Genomic DNA, 11,654 nt, shown 5'->3' with positions numbered 1-11,654 from the left:
CTATAGCCCCAGCTCTGTAACTGATATGGTACAGAATTTTTGGCAATGTTGTTAACCAGACTAGAACCCGGCCAGGGCACTGAAGACAATACTTGTAAACTGTATGGCCACAGGTGTCATCCCTTACCCAGCTCAAGGGTTAAATCTGGGACCTTCCTGTGCAGCAGCTCAATACAGCTAAAATAAAGGGAATAATTGAAAAAGATTAAAAAGAGCACCTTTTCCAGGCTGCTGCCACCTGAAAGCATTTGTGAAAGAGAAACACACCAGACATGTGTCTCATCATGCGCAGTGTTTACACCAAGTCATCCCTCTTCACTCAGAAGTGCGATAGGGAAATGATTTTTTTTTTTACACAGGGATTATCTGCTAAGACTGACAGAACGGCAGCTGCTTGTAATGAGAGAGAACATTCCCACTGCACTCTCCTAAACACATCTGTGAGTAGCAAGGTGAAGTGACATCGCTAATGCTGATGGGTGCCATTACAGAAATATTAAGCATCTCTCTGTTAGACTGATGTTGAGGGCTCAGCCTCCTGTCTCTACAATCTACCCCGCAAAGAGCCTGACTCAAAACCTATTGAAACCAATGGAAATCTTTCTATTGGCTTTGATGGCCTTTGGCTCGGGTCCAGAATGACTTCATTGCGTCCTTTACTGCCACTCGACAGACTATTCAAACCATTGTGTGTATTTATGAATCCTGATAATTCAGGCAAAAACCTTGGTTATGCAAAAGTCCAGTGGACACTGTAAAATCTGGATTTAGGAGGGAAACTAGGAATTGAAACACTGGAGCTGAACATTTACTGGATCAGCCCAATATCTTGTCTCCAAACATGGCTAGTACCAGCTGCTTTAGAGGAAGATGCAATAAACCCTGCAGGCAACAGCTATGGGATAACTTGTCCACAGGGCAGTTTATTTCAAACTCCATTACATGGCTAGATCCCTGAAACTGCATGAGTGTGTGTTTTCCAAAGCTTTTTTAAAAATCCTTACCATTGTATCTCTGGACCCATGCAATAGCCTACAGGCAAGATAGGGACACATGGGCATTTTGGGGTTAACAGCAGTTTGTAAAACTGAGGTTTACCTGCATCAGCAAAATGAGACACACTAGCATGAGATGTTTATGTACAGCATATTCACATGTATTATCCTAGCAGTGGGTGACTATCGCTAAAGCTAAAATCCCTCTTTAATCTGAGGCCTATCTTTCATCTCTTTTTTGCTCCTTTTATATAATATATAATTAGAGAAAGACGAAACAATAAGATTCTTTCATACAAACCATTGTTAGATGTTAGAGGGACATCCGCAGACAGCTGACTCCAGAGAAGGATTCATAGATACTATGGTCAGAAGGGACCATTATGATCATCTAGTCCGACCTCCTGCACAACGCAGGCCACAGAATCTCACCCACCCACGCCTGTGAAAAACCTCTCACCTATGTCTGAGCTATTGAAGTCCTCAAATCATGGTTTAAAGACTTCAAGGTGCAGAGAATCCTCCAGCAAGTGACCCGTGCCCCATGCTACAGAGGAAGGCAAAAAACCTCCAGGGCCTCTTCCAATCTGCCCTGGAGGAAAATTCCTTCCCGACCCCAAATATGGCGATCACCTAAACCCTGAGCATATGGGCAAGATTCACCAGCCAGATACCTAGGAAAGAATTTTCTGTAGTAACTCAGATCCCACCCCACCTAACATCCCATCACAGGCCATTAGGCCTATTTACCATGAATATTTAAAGATCAACTAATTACCAAAATCATGTTATCCCATCATACCATCTCCTCCATAAACTGATCGAGTTTAATCTTAAAGCCAGATAGGTCTTTTGCCCCCACTGCTTCCCTTGGAATGCTGTTCCAAAACTTCACTCCTCTGATGGTTAGAAACCTTTGTCTAATTTCAAGTTTAAACTTCCAAATGACCAGTTTATATCCATTTGTTCTTGTGTCCACATTGGTACCGAGCTTAAATAATTCCTCTCCCTCTCCGGTATTTATCCCTCTGATATATTTATAGAGAGCAATCATATCTCCCCTCAACCTTCTTTTAGTTAGGCTAAACAAGCCAAGCTCCTTGAGTCTCCTTTCATAAGACAGGTTTTCCATTCCTCGGATCATCCTAGTAGCCCTTCTCTGGACCTGTTCCAGTTTGAATTCATCCTTCTTAAACATGGGAGACCAGAACTGCACACAGTATTCCAGGTGAGGTCTCACCAGTGCCTTGTATAACGGTACTAAAACCTCCTTATCTCTACTGGAAATACCTCGCCTGACGCATCCCAAGACCGCATTAGCTTTTTACACGGCCATATCACATTGGAGGCTCAAAATCATCCTATGATCAACCAATACTCCAAGGTCCTTCTCCTCCTCTGTTACTTCTAATTGATGCGTCCCCAGCTTATAACTAAAATTCTTGTTATTAATCCCTAAATGCATAACCTTACACTTCTCACTATTAAATTTCATCTTATTACTATTACTCCAGTTTACAAGGTCATCCAGATCCTCCTGTATGATATCCCGGTCCTTCTCTAAATTGGCAATGCCTCCCAGCTTTGTATCATCCGCAAACTTTATTAGCGCACTCCCGCTTTTTGTGCCGAGGTCAGTAATAAAAAGATTAAATAAGATTGGTCCCAAAACCGATCCCTGAGGAACTCCACTGGTATCCTCCCTCCAGCCTGACAGTTCACCTTTCAGTAGGACCCGCTGTAGTCTCCCTGTTAATCAATTCCTTATCCACCTTTCAATTTTCATATTGATCCCCATCTTTTCCAATTTAACTAATAATTCCCCATGTGGCACGGTATCAAACGCCTTACTGAAATCTAAGTAAATTAGATCCACTGCGTTTCCTTTGTCTAAAAAATCTGTTACTTTTTCAAAGAAGATCAGGTTGGTTTGGCACAATCTACCTTTTGTAAAACCATGTTGTATTTTGTCCCATTTACCATTGACTTCAATATCCTTAACTACTTTCTCCTTCAAAATTTTTTCCAAGACCTTGCATACTAGATGTTAGATGGATGTTCTTTTAAATTCAGCTAATGTATATGCTTCTCTTTCAAGTGTGTCTGTGTTTCCTACTTGTCTAATACCAGAAAGTAAAGCAATGTAATACCACAGAACAAGTGAGATCTCTATCCCAGCTTTGTCCAATCAGCTTCTGATAAGGATCTGAATTTTGTAAGTCACATAAGAAGCGGAATAATTGGATCTCTCTTGGATCTTTATTTTTAAAGTAGTCTGGATTAATGGATTGTTTTCCCTTGGTCTGGATTCCAGATAAACCTGAGATTTGTAATTAATCCATGGTCTTCTGAGCAAGGGAAGATTAGATTCAGCGGTGAATTCTGAGAAGCAACACAATGCATTACAAGCCTGCTGACTGCATTTCATTCCCTAGAGGTCACACAGCCTTTATGGGTCTTGGCAGTAAATCTCAGAATGTTCAACCAAGTGAATGGAACATGATGAAAATACCTTAAAAATGCAGCAAAACACATCAATTCTCTCGGCTACGGGGCTGCCTCAACTGCAGACACATATGCCTTTACAGCAAAATTGTACTTACTGCAGTGCTAACGCTAAACAGAGGTCGGGGAGCGAGTTAAAGTGACTGACTCCCTTCTAGTGGACACTCCTCATTGAATCCAGTTAGATAAAGCTTACACAGGAATTAACAAAAGATGAAGTTGGAGGCAAAAATATTGCATACCCATATGGTAATGTAGTAGGTTCTACTGGGAAGTAATGCCATTAAATCATAGGTGTGGACTAGATATTTAAGGAGCTGATGTAGGGAGATGGAGTCTTTCATCTCACTGAGCCATTGGTTTGCATCTAATGGGTAGCGGCTACAAGTCGTGCATGTCGCCAGAAAGTACATTCAACAGCTAATTTTACTTAAACCAGGAAAGAAGATTCCAAAGCAGCAGAGATCAAAACTCCTGGTGCAAATGGTTTAGAAATCAGCTTGCTTCTAACACAGCTGTGCATACCCAGATTTTGGCTAAACTCAGAACACCGGTTGCATTAATGCATCACCTTAAGATCATGTCTCCATTAGACTTTTCTCTTTAAACTTTTCCACGAGCGGTAATACAGTGACAGCATTAGTGCAGATATGGCTGCAGGCCAAAGGCTGCAGGGCTTTATCTACTGTGTTATTTAGCACTGCTCGAAGCAAGGTGAGATGACATGGCGATTAAAATACTGGCACATACCTCTAGTCCTATTAACATCAGTGCTCCCATCATTGAAGGGCCTGCACCAATGAGAAATTTTAAGGGGGAAAAAAAACCTACTCTAGAGGGCTTGAGTGGTAGGAAAAGAACAGCTTGAGTGGTAGGAAAAGAACATGAACTCCATATAAATAAACTGAGAACTAATTAACCATTATTGTACATTGTTGGAGTAATTCACTGTTCCAAGCACATATCCAAATATTTTCTTAATGTTGTTTTCAGCAGCAGAAGAGTAAACACAGCTGCTCCAATTCTTTCGGAGAAGACGAAGAAAAGAGACCAATTTAAATGCCAGTCTTTATGTAAAATCATCACTAGCAGCAATTGCTTCCAAGACTTTCTGATTACATGATCATAACTGAATCCTACTGAGAACAGAGCACATGTTTATGGATATGCAGATAATGGGAAAGAGAGCTGTGGCTCTTTGAATGCGAAAGGATACGCATACTCACTGGAGCACAGAAGAAAGGCTAAGAAGAGCCAACAAGCTAACAGTGTGGTGAAAGTGCTTAGCAGAGACCGGGCAGGAACTTGCAGGTGCATAGGCACATTGGAATAGCAAAAAGAAATGGATTTCTTAGACTAAAGCCAGAACAACCCATTGTGATCATCTAGTCTGGCCTCCTGCATCGCACAGCTGTTGTGTCTTCTACTATTTACCCAACAATCTACAATATGACAAACTTCAGGAGCACATCTGGGTCCCAAATAACCTTGTTTACTAATGACACCACTAAAGAGCAAGGTGTAGCTACATACATGCTGCTGCTCTGACTGGTTTCCAGCAGCTTCTACGACACAGAACCCAGTGAGTGCCATTAGAGAGCTCACAAAACATTTAAAGGGATACTACCTGTTTTGGGAGGTAGGGAGAAAGGCTGATGTGACTATTGGCCCCACAGAGTGTACCCCTATTGTGGGCTCAAATGTAAAAAGCACTAGGTCAAGTTGGTTACAACGTTGAATGTTGCAACAAATGCAAGCGAATCAGAGAAAGAAGCTGGATTCGTCTAAACCAGGGGTTCTCCAACTGTGGGTTGGGACCCCCAAGTAGGTCGCGATCCCATTTTAATGGGGTCACCAAGGCTGGTGTTCGGCCCTGGGCCCCAGCAAGTCTAAGTCCAAGTCCCACCGTCCAGGGCTGAAGCTGAAGCCCAAGCCTCACCTCCTGGGGCTAAGGTTACATGGTCTTCAGCTTTGGCCCCTCCCACCCTACCTGGGGCGGCGGAGCTCAGGCAGGCTTGGTCTTCGGTCCCCCCTTCTGGGGCCATGTAGTAATTTTTATTGTCAGAAGGGGGTCCCAATGCAATGAAGTTTGAGAACTGCTGGTCTAAACCAAAAAAGACCACGTTGATATAATCCAATGACTGTTAAAATTATGCTTGGTGAAAACAGAAGGCATGGAACCAGAAGTTAATAGACCAAAATTGGGGTGATGGATATTACTAATTGGTGGAGAAAATAATGAGGGGGATGAACTATGCCACCCACTTTTTCCCTTTCGACTTTGGGAAAAAAGGATCCATTCAGTTCAGCTCTCCCATCCCACCTAGCATCCCAGCTCATCCCCCGACCTGCCGGCCCTGCAACTCATCTCAACTCATCTGAAGGACCGGCAGGTCTTTCTCTTGTTAAAGGAAATTTGTTTTCACCTGTGAGTGTTGAAAGTCATCACATCATCATGACATCCGGTCCTCAGCTTGCCAGTGGGGATATCCAATTACTAGCACTGCAAAGGCATATGAGATCATATGGATGATTTAGTGGGTGTTGGTCCTGCTTTGAGCAGGGGGTTGGACTAGATGACCTCCTGAAGTCCCTTCCAACCCTGATATTCTATGATTCTATGATCCTGCATTGTATTCCCTTCTTTTGTTGAGGTTATTTTCTGTTTCTTTCCTCCTGTGCTTTCTCTTGGCTTTTCATCGAATCATGAAGTCAATCATATTGCATCCATCCAAACCTGCTCCGTCTAAGGAGAAAGGATCCAACTGGATCCCAGCCCTGACCAGATCGTAACTAACCAGAGTCCAAGCATCAATTGTTGTGGTTGACTTGCCAGCCAAAGCATCCACTCCTAACTAACCAGCAGCCCAGCGTTCCAAAAATATCAACAAAAACTGTAATTCACTCATCTTTTCTATCCCGTCTCTCCTCCACCTTGTGTCTGTGTGTTTGATAAGAACAGGATGAGTGAATGCCCGTCACATCGGGGCCTGAGAGTAAAATTAACCTTCTTTTCTTCATCGAAGAAAGGTTGCTCTGAAAATAGACTAATATTTTGACTCCAAAAAGAGAAAGACTTTGATAACATCTAACTAAGTTTGTTTTGCATCATCACTCAACAATTGTTTCAGTAAAAAGGCCTGTTTTCTTTCTTGTGTTTAATCAATAAACGTTCAATTTAAATAAATGCTTTTGGGTGTTTGCCAAGGAACTGAATAAAACCAAGTGCTCTGTTTAAAAATAACTTCAAAACTTATCACTTGTTTAATGTTGGCCAGTGTGAGAGTTTATAAACACCTTCAGCTCTTTGGGCCTTTGAAATCAATATCCATACAACTGGCCTCTGCCTGGAGTGTCCTCCTGTGGCAGACCATGGCATGAGAGGTGCCTGCCTCAATTTCTCAATTTCAGAGTCCCCAGTAACTCCATTTCAGGCTCTCTTGGTTAAATAATACCCTTCTTTGGACTGGGTTGTTACCAGAACATAGTTCAAATATTCCCCAACAAAAATCTCAAATATATCCCTTTCCTACACTGTACATAGTCCTTAAAACCCTGCTCTTCCCAGCGGGAACCCCACCCCCTGAGCCTCTCTGCTGGGAATGAATCCTCACCATACTCTGGTCACCTTGTTGGTCCTCTACTGTCCTCAGCCAGGACAGCCATCCAGCCCTTGCAGCTGAAGTGCTACCCTGGTCTTCCCAGTGGGAACCCCCACTCTGCTGGGAGATCATCCTTACCAGGGGAGGGCCCCTCACTCCCCACTACCCTCTTACTGTCCCCCTGGCTCCAGTGCTGAGACATCAGTTGATAAACCCTGCCACTGTTCCCCTGCCCTCGGCTTCAGCTCTCTGGCTTAGATGTCAGTAGATAACTCCCGCTGCTGATCTCTGGTCTTCAGCCCTCTCTGATCCTGACTCTCTGGCTTGGGTACACAAGCCAGCCAGCAAACTCCTCTTGTTTTCTCCTGCCTTCAGCATTCCTCCAGAAACCACATACAGCTTCCTTCCAACACCTTCCCTCGTCCTGCAGTCTCCGGTAGCTCTCACCTGCCCCTTTGCCTGACTGGACCCTGCAGCTGGCAATCCTCATTCTCCCGGTCTCTCCCCCTCGAGGGCCCAGGTGCCTGCTTTGTATTCCCCATTCGCAGTTTGCCAGCTCCTGGGACTCTGGACTGAGGCTCTAGGGAGTCCTACCCTTTGGGCTACAACAATAATGTCCTCTGACACCATTTCCCAGCGGCAAGCACCAGGGCAGAGGTTTGAGCCCCATTTCGGGGGAGGCGGCTACTGCACTAGCCTGGGTCCCTCTTAAAAGGGGCCAGTACAGGCCAGAGAATTTCACCGAGTGCTTCCTGTGTCTGGCCCGACAACTGGAGACTGAAGGACAGCAGGTTTATTCTAATTCCTAGATCCTCAGAATCAGGAGCAGTGGCTACTTTGGTGACAAAGGTTAATAAAATAAGTAAGGAGTCATATGAATTGCACTGCACTAATAGAGCTGCCCTGCAGTTACAGCGAAGATGGCAATTTTATTCTATGGGCTGTCCTGTGCCCAGTCATTGAAAAAAGAACAGGACAGCCGCTAATTCTGAACCCTCCCCCCTACCATACAATCGATATACAGTCAGTCATGCCAGGTTGCACATGGTTCCATGGAGCCATTATAGAACGGCAAAAGCTGCAGGTATCCTGATAAGGAACCTGCACTGTCCTGCGCTCCAGCACGTGTGATGTCGATGGAGAAAGCCAAGGTAGATGGAAAACAGGCCTAAAACTATTCTGTGCCTGCACACACAGGCTAGAAACTCTTATGTTCCCCATGTGCAACACACATACAGAAGCCACAGAGACTCCCCCTGTGTTTCTCAAGATGCTGACATGTTATTCTGAGCCACCAGACCACAGAGACGACCTGGAGTGAGTCAGCCCGGCTTGCCAAGTTTCCTGTAAACTATTGCATGGTTGTTCAAAGTAGTGACATGACATCGTCTGTCTTTTCCATGACCTCTCCCATCTTCCCCCGGACTATGTCCCCAATTCTGCTATCTGCATTCTCTTGTCTCACAGCTGCAGTGCATCGTACCATTTGTAGTGTATATAGGTTCTTATCTGGCCCTCATCACCTCAGTATCTGAGCACGTTCCAGTAGTGCCTTAAGCAATGTGACTAACAATTTTCGCATGTGGTTCATTCTCTCTCTCATTCGCTCCCCGGGGGGGGGGGGGGGGGGGGGGAATTGTTCCTGCAGTCCAAGGGTTTGTCTTAGTAGGGATTTGGGGTTAGGAAGGGGTGTGTTTTTTAACATCCCACACTGCTTTGGAGGGAAGGCAGGTCAGAGAAGTATGCCTGGTATTGGAGTGAGGTTCGTGGTGGTCTTCAGTTCTGGTGGGAGTTCATTCCACAGGCTGGGACCAGCCCCCGAGAAAGCTCTATGTCTCTTGCACAGATGATCCTGACCCTTATAGGATAAAATTTTATTTTGCCAGAGGAGCAGATTTATCGTGCTCTTCATTCTGGAGCTTTAGGGGAGATTTTAGAAATGTTGGGCCCAGGCCACTGAGCACACTGAAGATAAGGATCGAGACTCTGAACTTGCCTCAATATTCTATGGGAAGTCAGCGTAGAGAGCAGAGGACAACATAGTGTGGAAATCCTGGCACATCCGCATTTCCCAACTGCTTGGGGCATTCCCAAAACCATCTGCAAGGCTAATATTTGCTCCACAGTTGTAGAGGAGTTATTAACCTGACTGACTAACCACTGCAGTATACAACCCTAAATTCTCTACTTTTCAGTTTTTCTCATTTCCTTTTTTGGGCTGAATTTTTTCATGTCGCTTCTTAGTGAAGAAGAAAAATTTTCTCTGTTCACGTTTGTAATTTAAAGAAAATCCATCAAGTCATTTTTAACCTGTCAGAGTGGGAAGAACTTTGAATTGAACCAGGGGTTGCTCTGGCCCATTAGCCAGTTGGCATAATTCACCCCAGCAATGGCTGCCTCTCAGAGGAACTTTTAGCTTCACTCATGGGGCGACATGCCCTGATGAAACACACTTCCCACATTTTCGACCTAGGCTGCAATTACTATACAATGCAATTTATGGTCACATTAATAAATCCAGCTCCAGGCTTCAAAATCATTCCTGATTAATATTAAGAGGTGCATCAAAATATGATCATTAAAAAGGGCATTTGCAACAGTCTTTTGTGAGGTCAAGACAGTCACTGTAAATGTATTCTCACTCCTAAAATTACAGCTTTTGCATTTAATGTTAGAGATTATCATACTGTATGTTAACCCTGAAGGCCAAGTGTTTCACCTGACCTATGCTCCCGCTATAACTCCTATGGGTAATAATGGGAGTGAGGCACATTCACAGATGAAGTATACATCTCATATCTACAGTTATACCTCTGTAGTTACTGAGCTGCTTCTTTTGCTTAGGGATATTAAAGACATGTTTGCCATTCATCAGAGAAACATGCCAAAGTAATGGTGAGGCAGCAGTGTTCAACCCTGAGTTTGAATAGCTGGATGAATTATGCATAGCATTTTCCAAAAAAGAGTTTGAATTTTTCCAATGAGTTTAAATTCATCACCTTGAGAATTCTCACTGGAAGTCTGCTTCTTAGGCTATGTCTACACTGCAAGGGAAGGGTAGGATCATTTTTTTCACTGGGGACGTGGAACATCCAAACTGGCGGTCAGACTCCTCATAGCTGTGAGAGAAACCAACCAGACGTGCCCAGAATTACAGCCGCACAGTCCTGGAGATGCAAAATTCTCCCTGCCCTATAGATTGAATTTCACAAATAACATTGGTTTCAGAGTAGCAGCCATGTTAGTCTGTTGCATCCGATGAAGTGAGCTGTAGCTCACAAAAGCTTATGCTCAAATAAATTTGTTAGTCTCTAAGGTGCCACAAGTACTCCTTTTCTTTTTACAAATAACATTGAGTTCTAGTAAAAGAAAAAGAAAGAAAGACAGAAAGAAAGAAAGACTGACTCTCCCTTCCGACAGGACAGGTAGAAATTTAAGCCTCCTGGGGCCAGATCCAGTCTTTCAACTGACTGCAGTGGGTCCTGGACAGGCCTGTGTAGCATAATTGTTAGGATGCCAAAAGAAGATGAGAATCCCAGACCGAAGTTGCATCCTGCCAGATCAGTACCTTTGAAGAATAGCTAACGGCAGAAGCGTGAATGGTCCAGGCAGTCTGGACCAATGCTACTTTCTCCGGGACAAAGGTTTAAATTGTATCCATCTCCTCCTCTCCTCTTGTACTTTTGCCCTCCAGGTTGGTTTTTTTGTCTTTTGTTTTTTTACAGACTCCTCTGAAACCTTGAAGTTTACACATTGAAACAGTTTCTTAAAATAAATAAATCAAGTAAGAGGTGAATTACTTGCTAAATGATTTATGCTTCCCTGCTGTATGCATTATACATCATAAGGCTCAGAAGCCAGAGTTTTAAAAAAATGTAAAGAAACAGTCTTGTGGATGACTGCTTCCTGATGTGACAGCTTGGTTGGGGAAGACACAGAGCAGGCAAGGGACCTGTCAAAAAGCTGAACAAGGCAGATACCTCCATAGGAGGGCAAAGAAAAATCTCAAATCTCAAACAGGGAAACTAAAATAGGAAGAGGTTATTTAGGTTAAACTAAAGGAATTTTTAAAAGAAGATCTTTTCTGGAGCAGGGTAGGGATTAGAACCTGGAAGGCGGCTTTGGAAGGTCTTAGGAAAGTTACAGGTTTTAGAGTAACAGCCGTGTTAGTCTGTATTCGCAAAAAGAAAAGGAGTACTTATGGCACCTTAGAGACTAACCAATTTATTTGAGCATGAGCTTTCGTGAGCTACAGCTCACTTCATCGGATGCATACCGTGGAAACTGCAGCAGACTTTATATACACACAGAGATCATAAAACAATACCTCCTCCCACCCCACTGTCCTGCTGGTAATAGCTTATCTAAAGTGATCATCAAGTTGGGCCATTTCCAGCACAAATCCAGGTTTTCTCACCCTCCACCCCCACACACACAAACTCACTCTCCTGCTGGTAATAGCCCATCCAAAGTGACAACTCTCTACACAATGTGCATGATAATCAAGGTGGGCCATTTCCTGCACAAATCCAGGTTCTCTCACCCCCTCACC

Source organism: Caretta caretta, chromosome 26 (assembly GCF_965140235.1).
Source record: "Caretta caretta isolate rCarCar2 chromosome 26, rCarCar1.hap1, whole genome shotgun sequence".
Classification (NCBI taxonomy): Eukaryota; Metazoa; Chordata; order Testudines; family Cheloniidae; genus Caretta; species Caretta caretta.
The sequence above is the reverse complement of the archived record's forward strand: the minus strand, read 5'-3'. Positions refer to the sequence as shown.